The sequence below is a fragment of the Miniopterus natalensis genome, chromosome 3, assembly GCF_054644295.1.
Source record: "Miniopterus natalensis isolate mMinNat1 chromosome 3, mMinNat1.hap1, whole genome shotgun sequence".
Classification (NCBI taxonomy): Eukaryota; Metazoa; Chordata; class Mammalia; order Chiroptera; family Miniopteridae; genus Miniopterus; species Miniopterus natalensis.
Window position 1 is genome coordinate 88187969 of NC_142083.1, and position 14179 is coordinate 88202147.

Here is a 14179-nt window from a genome sequence, read left to right on the forward strand (position 1 = left end):
TCATGAATTAGTAGGCTGAGGCAATAATGGCATCCAACATGACAAAAAGAGAGACAACAGGAGATGGTGTGCTTCCAAAAAGAAATATGCTTGCCATCCTGATGAAGTAGTCTGCCAAAACATGGAATCTGATTCTGATCAAGCCATTGGATCTATAGATTGTGGGAGAGCCTGGCACGGGTCGCATTACTATGAGCTTTGTCAAAGGGATTGATCTTAAGTGCCAATTTAATGGAAGTACAGAGAACAGAGGGACATATAAGTGACATAGCCATGCATGCAATCAGCAAAACCTTACAATGAAAAAGAGAGAGACGGGCGGAACCAATACTAAACGGGACTTAGCCACGTCAATCCACTGAATGGACCTTATTTGTACATTGATCCAAACAAACAGTAAAACAACCTGAGAAATTTGAACATGACTTAATAGTTTATTGCATTAAGAAATTTCTGTTGAAATTATTACATGTGATGATGGTATTGTGACTATGATCTTTAGAAAGAGTCCTTATATGTTTGAAGTCCATTCTGAAATATTTATGAATGAAATAATGAAGTGCCAAAGTAATCTTTTGGGAGCAAGAAGTGGGTGGGTGGGGTGGAGATGACACAAGGCTGGCCGTGAGCTGAGAGTGGGTGAAGCTGGGTGCTGGGCACAGGGTGGGGTCATTATACTGTTCTACTTTGGCATATGTTTGAAATTTTTCTCAAAAAAATTTAAAAACAGTGTGTATGTGGGAAGGGAGAGGATGTGTAAAACTAGTTGCTAGGATATGCAGACCATCCCTGGAAGGACAAAGGAGTTGCTGACAATGTTGACATGTGGGGTGAGGAATTGTGGGGAGAGAGACAGGTGAAGGAGGGAGCCTTTTCTCTATTTCTTCTTTATGTCTGTTAAGCATACACATGTTTGATCTAAAAAAATGGATTAAAGGTAAGTCAGAATGCCTGGGGCAGGAGCAGAAAGAAGGGTGGTGCTTCGATCCACAGAGCAGAAAAGGACCATTTTGGACTGAGGACAGGGGAGAGACAGGTGACGGCGGCTGTGGTCCCTGCGTATCGGAGCCGAGGCCTCCACCTGGGGCTGAGTGAGGGCGCAGGATGGACGATGGACGAGAGGGACCTGCGGGGGCTGCATCCGGACAAAACACACCACAGAATCTCCCATCCCCGCGTCACAGGCGAGGAAGCAAAGGCAGGAGAGGTGAAGGGACTTGCAAATGGCAGAGCTAAGGCTGAACCCAGGCTTCCTGGAGCCCCGAGCAGGATAGAAGCAGCAGAGGATTCCAGAGCCTCAGAGGCCACGTAACCCAGATGGTGGACCCATGGCAACCATGTGGGTCAGTGACAGAGGGGACACTTTGGCACCTGCAAGGCTCCAGGACCACAGCACACACATGGAGAGAGAGGGGCGGGTGTCCCAGGAAGGACGCAGGTTTGGAGGAACCTGAGCTCTAGAAGACAGCGAGTGAGCATTTTGCACAGCGCATTTGTGGCCTGTATTGTAGCAATGGGCCCTGGAAGCAGACGAGCCTAGGAGTCCATCTCACTGTGGCTCCACTGTGTGGTCTGTAAAATGGGATTAATAAGGATCCACTTCCTCGGATCACTGAGATAATGTAAAGGTACAGTACGTATAAAACATTTAGCACATTAGATGAAGGCATGGGTGGGAAAGGGACCAATTTTAGGTAAGGAGATGTTAGACTTCTCTGAAAAGGGTGTTTATATTGAGGTGTGAAGAGCAAGGAGGTATTAGCCAGGGAGTGAGCGGTGTGTTGGATGCTATAACGGTAAACCGGATGCTCTAACTGTACCTAATATAAATGAACCCACATGACAAAGGAGCTGGAGCTGCCATGCCAGAGGAAATGCTTTGCATGTCTTATACCTCAAACCTTAGAATATTAAACACAGGGCAGAATAACCTAAGGCAGCACTGTGTTGCAAAGACAAGAAAGCAGTCATTATGACTACCCCTGGACTGAAAATTAAAACATTGTTTAGAATTACCATCACTATGTTATGTTATTGGCACCAGTCGAAACCCCTTCCTTCCACCGATGTAATTGTTCCCCTTCCCCTTCTCATAAATACCCATCGCCTTTTTCTCTTAATAGGAACACTATTTGGGCTTCTGCCTGAATTAATGATTGTGGAATAGTTATTCTCAATGATCTCAAATAAATGCTGTTGCCTCTCACTTTGAAAGGTCTTTTTAGCCCGGCTGGCATGGCTCAGCAGTTGAGCATTGACCTATGATCCAAGAGATCACGATTCGATTCCCGGTCAGAGCACGTGCCCGGGTTGCAGGTTCGATCCCTAGTTGGAGGCATGCAGGAGGCAACCAGTCAATGTCTCTTTCATCATTGATGTTTCTATCTCTCTCTCTCCTTCTCCCTTCCTCTCTCTGAAATCAATAAAGACACACATATATATATACACACACACACACACATATATATACATATATATATATGTTAACTTTTTAAGTTAACACAACAAAGGTCAAACTAGCCGTAGGAAAACAAGATAGAGGTTTACTAATTTAGTCACTTCAGGCCAGGGCTGTTATGGCAGCCCCTCAGGGTCAGACATCCAGATTGTTACCTCATAGTCCAAAATGGCTGGTTTAGCACCTGCCATCACACAAATATACTACCCAGCAGGAGAGAGAAATGAAGTGCATGCTTCTTTCCTTTAAGGCCATGACGGAGAAGTTGGGCACATCACATGGCTCACATTCCATTAGCCAGGATTTAGTCAAGTGAGAAATATAGTCTTCCTCTGAGTGTGCTTAGTTAAAGCCCAGGGATCTAGTACTAAAGGAATAAGAGGTGAAGGGATTTTAGGGGACAGTTAGTGGTCTCTGCCACAAGCAATGGAAGACTGCCCCAGGCAGAAGGAACTGTGTGTGCACACAAAGACTTTCAGAGCAAATGATATTAAAGCTGGGTATTAAAGCCTAATTAGGAGTGAGCTAGTCGAAGGGAACAGCCTGGGTGGAAGCTTGGAGACCAGAAAGATGACAGCCTCTAGGGATGTGAAGTCCAGGGTGGCTGAAAAATTAAGAGCAAGAGGTCTCTGGAGAGGATGCAGCTGCCCCAACCTTCTGAGTTATAGGTAATTAAAGATCAGGGAGGCTAAGAAAGTTGGCCAGAGTCACAGTCTGATTCTGTGATGTCAGGGTGAAGTCACGACTCAGCCGCTCAAGTCAGGACTCCAAGCCAGGTTTATAGGGTGCTTACAGGTTTAAGGTTACTATTTGCTCAGTAGAATTTTTCTTTGTTTTTACTTTTTTTCCTCTGCATTAAGTCACACCCCCAGACTGCCTGGACATGGCACCCAAGGCCCAATCTTTTGTCGTTGGTTTGTTTTTAGCTCCCCAGGTAATTCACTTGCAGGCAGGGTTGAGAACTGAGTGGGACCATCGTCCTTTATCCCAGAGCTGTTCTGGTGACCTTACATTCCCGCTCCCTACTGTCTAGGTGGATGCCATTTTATCATGCTCGCTAACGGTGTGCCAAAGCAGATGAGGCCTGGGTGATTCATTCCCACGTCTCTGCATCCCACATGCTAGAGAAGGAGCTAAGAGTATTCTCCCTTTGTTCTGTCCCCCCACCACCACCACCATGACAACCACCTGCTGAGAAACAGGAGTGCAGCTTGGTTGGGGGCCGGGGAGAAAGGTGCAGGCAGGCAGCTGCTGGGACTGCCTCCTCCCCCAGCCAGCTCCGATCCTGACCCCCAAAGTGGTCCAGCCCCTACTCCCAGCCAACCCTCTGGCAGCCGCTGGCGCTGTGCAGGGGGAGCCTTGCCCTGCTCTCCTCTGCTGGGCGGATCCCAGCCCACCCGGTGCAGGCGGGCGGCGGGGAGAGGAGAGGAGAGGAAGCTGCAGGAACAGACCCTCAACCGGCTCCTGACTGCTGTGCGCCTGTGCTTGAATGCCACATCCCAAGGAACGCAGTTGGCCCCACCAACTTCTGGAGCCACCTTTTCTGTCAACATCCAGATTAAGCTGTCTCCATCTCAGGCAAGATGGGACTGCCACCTCAAGTTGAAGGTTTAACAGGCTGCAGTCTGCTTCTTTAGGCTCCTGTGCCTGCCACCCTTCTCACTAACACAGGGGCACCGTCTCTCTGTCTTTGTGCCCACATTATGCCATAAACCCAAGATGATTGTGTGGAGCGGAATATTCCCCTGGCTAGGAGAGTGATCAGGGGTGACAGCAACCCAGGGCAGGAAACTTCCTATTCAACTGTTACAGCAGAGTAAAAGCTAGGAAAGTTCCAGGACGAGCGGAATAGGGAAACTGAGACAGATAGTTAAACAGCAGTTTGCAGTCACCTAGTAAATCCTATCTTCCCTAAACCAAGGACACTTAAGAGTAAATGGTCTGCACTTCTCCCCCGCCCCCTAACCAGAGGGTAAATACCTTAAGTCACCCTACTTTCGGAGACAGATAACAGAAATCCAATAGTGTCATTTGCGAACCACACCCAAGGACAGACAAATTAAGAGAATAAATCTCATTTTGGTTCATCAATACTCTATTGATCAGTCCCTAAGACCTCCCCTAAATGCCCAGCCTTTAAACTTCCCTTCCTTCCATCACAGGCATGTATCTCCGTAACCTCTAAGGGACCCCAGGAGACCTGCAACCAGGAAAGCAATGGGCAGAGGCACCTCATTCTGGGCTAACCCCCTGAACCTGCCTCTAAGCCCCCCCCTTTTCTCTGACTTCCCAGTGAGCCAAAGCAGCCCAGCCTAGGCTCTCCTGTTGCTTCTTCTAGGCCCTTCCTTGCTGCGGTCACTGCCCTATTTTTGCTGCGGTCAATAAATTCTTGCTTCCTTTTCCACACTTTGTCTCTTGATTGAAATCTTTCCCTCAAGACGACAAGAACCAAGGTCTCATCGTCTCACCAGTAACACAGCATTACAGCCCCCTTAAACAGTTGACAGTCACTCACTTCTGTGTTAGCTAGGAGTCTTTTGGTTACAAGGGAGTGAAGCCCGTCTAAAACCAGCATAAGCTAAAAAGGGAAATGAGTGATTCACATAATTGAAAAGTCCAAGGGCGAGATTTCAGGTCTGGCTGAGCCAACCAACACCTGTGTGAGGCTCGGTACCTTTCCTCTCCAGGCTCCTCTCTCTTTTCTTGTCTCAGTTTGTGTTTCCTCTAACTACCCTCCTCCACCCCCTACCTATCTCCCTCCCCCTCTCTCTCCAACCCCCCTACCCCTTCTTCTAACCACTAGATGCTAATAGCTTACACACACCTCAGATGTGACAACCCTAAATGGATGTAAACATTGCCAAAATGTGTGTGTGTGTGCGAATCACCCCTCCCTCCCCCCTCGTTTCAGAACCACCAGCCTAAAGGAAGAAACCTTTATCTGTGAGATAATATGGGTTGGAGCAGGGGGGGGAAAGGGAGCCTTTGGGTTCTGTATCTGGATTTCTCTGAAGATGAGCTTCCCACTGCCATGTCTTCAGCCAGTTGAGGGAAGGCCTATATGAAATCACCTCTGAAGCTTTCTGGGTCCCTGTCACTGTTGTTTCTTTATATTTTAATGCTGTGAGAATAAGAGTATTTATTTGAAAAGTTAAAACATGTCACAAAATGACAATATTTTTTTCAAGGTCAAGCCAGCCAGTCTTGGGAGCAGGGTTTGATTGTCACATCTGCATCAAATTAGTGGCTTTTAAAGATGCATTAAATTGTCCTTTTGATCTAATAATTGCCTTTTGCTGGAGTGATGCCTCCCTGCTGGAACCAAAAGCCACCATTGACTTCTCCAGCTTAAAGAAAAATGCAATTTTCTCAAAACTGATGTGTAAGAGAGGATGACTCACCCAGACTTGGGTTCTAACTTGACCTTTTTCTTCCTGGATTTTGGAGAATTATATTTGGTTCCCCTTCTGAACTTAGTTTCTCTCATCTGGGAGCAAAAAGCCTATATTCTCTGTTTCCCTTTTCATTTAAATTCCCGGAAACAACCAAAGGTAAGTACAATTACTATCCAATGCACTGACTATCTTGGTGCAGTTATCCGGTCTTCCTTCTCAGTGCTCAGAGGCCACCGCGTGGTAGGCAGTTAGGCGGTCATGAGCAGAGCAAGGAAGACGGCCCGGTACAGGTGACCAGGGCGGAAAGTCCTGGGTGCCTAGGAATGGGCAAAGCTGGGGAAACAAGGACCCCGCCCCCAGGGTGACCTTTCCTCCCCTGGCCTGTCGCTAGTCCTGAGGTAGAGCCCGTTGAAGGAGGAACAAGGGGCCTAAGAGTGGCCTCGCTGTCACTCCCACGTGGGCCTTGCACGACCACTCCCGTGGGCATTAACCCCTAAGAGTAACACGAGGCCTCAGCTGTGTTTCAGCCCCAGGCCCCGAGAAGCAGCAGAATCAGACGAGCGATGCTGTGGCTGCCTCAGGACCAGCTGCAGTGACGTATGGCCCCCTGCCCTGCCCTGGTGCCGGCCAATCAGTGGGGACCAGGGCCCTGAAAGGACACACCTGGAAAGCTGATGGACATTCTTTTGAGACCCTGCCTTGGGACCTCCCCTAAAATCGTCACCCTTAAAGGCCCTTAGGACAGAGGCCCCAGTGGCTCTCCCTCCCCGAGGGGCAAAGCTGAGCCTTTCGCCTCCCCTTCCCTCTTCTTCCCTCCAGGCTCATTTCCTTTACCTTCTCTCTCCTAAGCTCCAAGGGCTTTCTTTTTCCTCTCACTTGTTTCCTGAGCCCACGCCCAGCCGGCTCACTGTCCCCCTCTGTGTCTTTCTAAAAAACTCTCTCTTACAGTTTGAAAACTGGCTCTGAATTCTTAGCCAGAACTCAAGCGCCGAGGCTGCTGAACCCAGGCCTGGGGTCTGGTCTGACCCCAGGGTGCCACATCTGGTGCCATTCTCACTGCTGCCAACAACTCTTTCTTTTCTTTCCTTTTGGACATTTTTGCTTACTCTGGGTCGTAATATCTCAGGAAGGAATCTCTGAAGATCCCTTTGGAAAAGTGAGCAAATAAATACCCTAATTGTTGGATTTTAAGCTGAATCATATGAAATTGACTTTTTTTGGGTCAAAAATAACTGGATATCAGCAATTTCATGTCCTATAACCTAGTATTTATGGGGTCCTGGAAAAGCCACAGAAAGCACAATGCTCCCAGCTTCCAGCCACAGGGAAGCAAGGGTGTCATTAGCTTGGAAATGGTCCCCAAGTCCCAGCAACTCCTGGTGTTGAACTGCGGCTACTTCCTGGCCAGCATGGCTCAGCGGTTGAGTGTCGACCTATGAACCAGGAGGTCTCAGTTCGATTCCCAGTCAGGGTACGTGCCCGGGGTTTCGGGCTCAATTCGGGCTCAACCCCCAGTAGAGGGCGTGCAGGAGGCAGCTGATCAATGACTCTCTGTCAGGGATGTTTCTGTCTCTCCCTCTCCTTTCCGCTCTCTGAAATCAATAAAAACGTATTTAAAAAAATAAAATATAAAAAGAACTGCAGGTCCCAGTAGCAGTCAATTCAGGTGTGTCCTTATTGGACATAGGTATGAGTGGCTGCTTGGAGACAGGAAGCAGGGGGCAGGGAAGGAAGAGTGCGAGGGACACAGGAAACTTTTGAGGGTATGGAGATGTTCACTATCTTGATTGTGGCCATGGTTTTGCATGTGTACATATATGTCAAAACTCAAAATCAAAATATACATTTAAAATGTATGCCATTTATTATATGTCAGTTCAAACAAGTTCTAACACATTCTGAGCTATTTCAATCAAAGAATATGTATTACTTCTTAATTATAAAATGATTTTGTCACAGCCATTAGAATGGCCAAAAATAACACGTGCTGGTGAGGATATGTAGACACTGGAACCCTTGGGCACTGTTGGTAGGAATGTAAAGTGCTATAGCTGCTTTGGGAAACAGTATGACAGTGCCTCAGAAAATTAAACATAGAATTACCATATGATCCAGCAACCTCACTTCTGGGTATATACCCAAAGGAATTGAAAGCAGGATCTCAAAATATATTTGCCACTCATGTTGACTGCAGCACTATTCACTGTAGCCAAGAGATGAAAGCAACACAAGTGTCTGTGGACAGGTGAATGGATACAGAAAATACGGCATATACATACAGTGGAATATTATGCAGCCTTTAAAAAGAAGGAAATCTGCCATGTGCTTCCACATGAATGAACCGTGAGAACGTTATACTAAGTTAAATAAGCCCATCAGAAAAGGGACAAGTACTGTTATTATTCCACTTATATGAAGTATATGAATATTTTCAGTGCCAGCAAGAAATGAGCTATGAAACCATGAGAAAACATGGGGGAGCCTTAAATACATATGACTAAGTGAAAGAAATCAGCCTGGAAAGGCTTCATACTCTGATTCCAACGACATGAAATTCTGGAAAAGGCAAAACCATGGAGACAGTAAAAAGATCAGTGGATGTCAGGAGTTTGTGGAGGCGGATAAATAGAGGATTTTCAGGCAGTGGACATACTCTCTATGACACCGTAATGATGGACACGAGGCGTTATACATTTGTTCAAGCCATAGGATGTGCAACACCGAGAGTGAACTGTCATGCGAACTACAGACTCTGGGTGACGACGGTGTGTCGACATCGGTTCATCTGTTGTAGCAAATGTACCGATCGGGTGGGGGAGTGTCGATAACGGGGAGGCTGTGCGTGGGGGGGCAGCGAGCACAAGGGAAATCTCTGTACCTTACCCTCAATTTTGCTGTGAACGATAAATGGCTCTAAAAAGAGGTCTTTAAAACAAAACAATGAGAGCCCAGCTGGCATCGCTCAGGGGTTGAGGGTCGACCTAGGATCCAGGAGATCGCAGTTCGATTCCCGGTCAGGGCACAGGCCCAGGTTGCGGGCTCGATCCTCAGTGGGGGGCGTGCAGGAGGCAGCCGATCAATGACTCTCTCATCACTGATGTTTCTCTCTGTGTCTCTCCCTCTCCCTTCCTCTCTCTGAAATCAATAAAGACATATTTTGAAAAAAATGAGAAGACAAGATTCTTTGTATAGCTACATGGCTGAGATACATCTATTTGATAAGGCCATGGACACCTGTGTTTATCCAGCACCGTTGTTCTTTAAAAAAAGATGTCTGTCTAGCCCTGGCCAGTTTGGCTCAGGGGTTAGAGCCAAAGGGTCCTGGGTTCAATTCCAGCCAAGGGCACACACCTGGGTTGCAGGCTCGAACCCCAGCCCCGGTCGGGGACTTGCAGGAGGCAACCAATCAATGTGTCTCTCTCACACTGATGTTTCTCTCTTTCCCTTCCATTCTCTCTGGAAAGCAATGGAAAAAATATCCTCAGGTGAGGATTTTTAAATAATAATAATAATAAAAATAAAAAAGAGATGTCTGACTGGGGCCATCCATTCTTCTGAGTTGCGTCTTCTGTTCACTTGGTAGTGAAGGAACAGGAGAGTCTGACTTTTCAGGGCCATCTGGGACCCAGCTTGCTAATGCCCGCTGACCTGCGGAGAAGCGGGTCTTTTCTCTCCTTTGGCCGCTAGGTGGTGCCAGGCCCCCGAGCAGCTGCGGGACCCGGCGCAGCCCAGGGAGCCTGGGTCAGGGCTGTGGCTGGTGATTCAGCATAGAAGGCCTCCTGCTCCCTGGGGGATGGAGCCGCAGGCTCTCCAAAGCCCCAGGGCTGCAAACAAACACCCCCGCCTCACAGCACCTGTTGGCCTCTGGGGCAGGCAGCCGTTCTAGGAGGCCCCGAGGAACAGCCTCAGGGGTTTTTGGCTCTTCCTCAGTTCTGCATTCCTGAGCCTTGACCCCAGGAGCAGCCACAGGGCAGCTTGAACCCTCCCAGGCCCTCTCCAGACAGCCTGGCTGTGTCTGAGAGCGCACAGGTACATTACAGGCTAGAATAACCCTGTAATGGATCAGGCTGCGCTTCCTGTACAAGTCTTGGTTTTCATTTACTGTAAGTAATCCTGTTTCTCCTATGAGACTTGAGAGCAAGAGGAGGAAAGAGGCCGGGGCAGAGCTATGAGCTTGCTGAAACCAACATGGTTTTAGCACCAGTGGCACCAAAGCGGTGACTGGGACCAACCTACGCCTCTGAATTTTAACTAATAAGCTTTAAGGAGAGGTTACGTTGGGAAGTGCAAAGGGCCTGGGGCTCCAGAGTTGGACTGACAGGTTGAAACCTAGTTCTCCTATCTACCAGCAGGTCTAGTTATCTTCCCCCAGGACCTCAATTTCTTCATCTGAAAAATGGGAATGATATTCAGCGCAGTATTATGACCCCATGGTTCCCTAGCACCCACCACAGTAGGGCCTTAACTCCTGGTAGCTAAAATTAGTGGCTTCAAACAATCACGTTACCCTCGCTCCAGTCCTGGGGATGGACTGGGCTTGCTGGGCTGTTCCATAGCTGGGGTTCCTCATGCTGTTCTGTCTGAAGAGCTGAGCTCATCTGGAGGCTAAGCTGGGACTGGGGAAGACTGGGCCCCTCTCCACTCCAGGCTGCCTCAGGGTCTCTTCTCTCCACACCATCTTTCCATCAGGACTGCTGAGCTTTACATACTGCATCTGGGGACTCCCCAAAATGCAAAAGTGGAGCTGCCAAGTCCTCTTGATGCCTGGATCTGGAGCTGACACCACATCTAATCTGTTATCATCCATTGGTAAGCCCCAGGCAGCACAGACTCAGGAGGGACATACCCCAGAGGGCGATACTCCAGGCGTGGCTCATAGGGGACCACTATTAGGGACTAGACACCAGAATGATGAATTAGTGTCCTATTGCTGCCGTAACAAATGGCCACAAATTTAATGTCTGAAAACAACACACATTTATTATCTTATCTTGGGGGAGAGAAGTCCAAAATAAGTCGCACAGGGCTGAAGTCAAGAGTGTACCCATTTGCTTTCCTTTCTGGAGGTTCTAAGAGAGGATCCTTTTCTTGCCTTTTCCAGCTTCTAGAGACAAGCCACATTCCTTGAGTTGGGCTCCTCCCATCTTCAAAGCACACTACTTCAAACTCTCCTCCCATCATCACAGCTCCTTTTTCTTTTTTATTTTATTTTATTTTATTTATTTTATTTTATTTTATTTTATTTTTGTTGGTTTTAGAGAGAGAGGAAGGGAGAGATAGAAACACTCATTTTGTTGTTTCACTTATTAATGCATTCACTGGTTGCTTCTTGTATGTGCCCTGACTGGAGATCAAATCCACAACCTTGGTGCATCTGGACGATGCTCTAACTGAGCTACCAGAACAAGGCTTAGCAGGTCCTTTTTGTTTTATGATGCTCCTGCCTCCTCTTATAAGGGCCCCTGTGATTACATTGGATCTACCTGGATAATCCAGCATGATCTCTCTATCTCAGGGTCTCACAATTAGCAGTCCTAATTCCATCTGCTCCCTTAATTCCCCCTCATGATATAACAACATCTTCGCAGGTTCCAGGCATTAGGACATGGACAACTTTGGGGGACATTATTCCACAAGTAGGAAGAAAGACACTTTATTGATTTTACTATATTCCTTCCCAAAACATTCTTAGAGGTTAAAATGATCATGAGTGATGTTTCAGGAAAAATGTGCCTCATGTTCTTACATAAACTCTCTCTTTGGACATTTTTTTTTTCATTCAACAAATATTGCCTGACCTGCAAGTCCCTGTGCTAGAGACTATACAAAACAGATGAACAAAACACCATCCCTGCCTTTGAGAAGCTCACAATTGTGGCTCCTCCCCAGAAACCATTTCCCTTTCTTCTTGCTCACAGAATTTTTAAAATATGTTTTTATTGATTTTAGAGAGAGGAAGGGAGAGGGAGAGAGAGAAACATCAATGATGAAAGAGAATCCTTGATCCGCTGCCTCCTGCACCCCCCCCCCCCCATTTGGGATTGAGCCTGAAACCCAGGCATGGACCCTGACTCGGAATCAAACTGTGACCTCCTGGTTCACAGGTCGATGCTCAACCACTAAGTCACACCAGCTGGGCAGAATGTTTTTTTTTAATTTTCACTGAAGGGTATTTTTTCCATTGCTTTTCAGAGAGAGTAGAAAGGAAAGAGAGAGAGAGAAAGAGAAAGAAACATCGATATGAAAGAAATACATCAATTGGTTGCCTCCCACATGTGCTCCAGCTGGGGCCAGGGATCAAGCCTGCAACTGAGGTGCGTGCCCTTGACCGGGATTGAAACCAAGACCCTTCAGTCCGTGGGCTGATGCTCTAACCACTGAGCCAAACCAGCTAGGGCCAGAATTTTTTTTTAATCCTCACACAAGGATATGTTTTTCATTGATTCTAGTGAGAGAGGAAGGGAGAGAGAGAGAGAAACGTCGATCAGTTGCCTCCTGTAGGCACCCTGACCAAGAACTGAACCCGAGATCCTTCGGTGCACAGGAAAACGCTCTAACCAACTAAGCAACACCGGCCGGGGCTCTTGCTCACAGAATTTTGTGCAGACTGAAATGGACCCAAGTCCAGGGTATGATCATGACTGGTTTGAGTGAAAGGGGGAACAGTATGGCTCACAGGTCAAGTCCAGCCTGCCACCTGGGTTTGTAAATAAAGTTTTATTGAAACACAAACACATTCATTCATGACAGTATTGTCTATGACTACTTTTGCACTATAAAGGTAGAGTTGGGTAGTTGCAAGAAAGACTGTAGCCCACAAAGCCAAAAATATATACTATCTGGCCCTTTGTAGAAAAATTGGCTGAACCCCGTTTAAGTCAGTGATGCTCAACCCTGGCTGTATATTAGAATAATTTGGGGAAACGATCTTTTAAAAAAAAAACAAACAAACCCCCAGCCCCCACTCCCAGAGCTTGTAATTTAATTTATCTATGGGTGGGTTCTGGGCATCAGTATTTCTTAAAAGCTAGCCAGGTGATTCTACTGGGCAGCTAAGATTGAGAACCAGTCGCCTAAGACAATCATAGCAATTCTGTTCCCCTTTAACAAGATTGACTTAGGGATAGGGTGGGATGATAACCATCCCTGGCCAATGAACCACAATGGGAAGGCCACTGTGGGATGGGGAGGGGCAGGGGGGTCTGGTTCTGGAAAAGCTTTCCCACCCTTATATAAAGACAAGCATGAGGAGGAAGTGACTCTATTTATCACCTTCTCTCCCTGCTGTGGATGCTGTTGCATAGAGTTTGATGGTTGGAGCTGTGGCAGCCATCATATGACCATGAGGGGATGAACTCGAGGCTGAAAAGCCACAATACTGAGGATAGTGGAGAAGAAGGATGGCAAAAGCCTGGGTACTTGGTGACATCCCTGAGCTGCCAGACCAACTCTGGATGGCCTTCCTCTGCACTTCTTGTTACACAACAGTAAATCCTTATGATCTGAGGACCACTGGTGAGGTTTTCTATAACTTGCATCTAACTATATTTATAAATGACACAACATTTTTGTGGGGAGACAAAAAGAAAAGCTGCAATGACAATTGAATGGGTGTAGGGGGTTGAATGGTGGCCTCCCAAAAGCTGTGTTCCCATCCTAGCCTCCAGAATCTGTGAATGTGGCCTTATTTGGAAATAGGGTCTTTGCACACGTCATTAAGTTAAGGATCTTGTGATGTGATTATCCTGGATTTCCCAAATGGGCCTTATATCCAATGCCAAATGTTCTTATAAGAGACAGAAGAGAAGACATGAAGAGGTGGAGGCCATGTGAAGAGAGAGGTAGAGACTGGATTGATGCAGCCACAAGGCCCGGAACGCCAAGTCAGAAGTCAGCAGAAGCTAGAAGAGGCAAGGAACGGATCCTTTCCTACAGTGCCCAGAGGCAACACAGCTCTGCTGGATTTCTGCCTTTTGGCTTCTAGAGCTGAGGGAGAATCAATTTCTATTGTTTTAAACCACCCGATTTGTGGTAATTTGTTACAGCAGCCACAGGAAACTAATTAGGGGTAAACATTACAGTGGAGCTATGAAGAGGGCGGGGCGTGGAGCTCAACCAGGAAGTAATTAGACTATATTTCCATACACAGTTCATTCTTAAACTCCTCTGTTTCTGCAACATACAATATTATATTAGTTTCAGGTGTACACTCCAGTGAGTAGACATTATGTAACTTACTAAGTGATCATCCCAATAAATCCCATACTCATCTGACACCATACACAGTTATTAGAATATTTTTTAAACTGATTTTTAGAGAGAGACG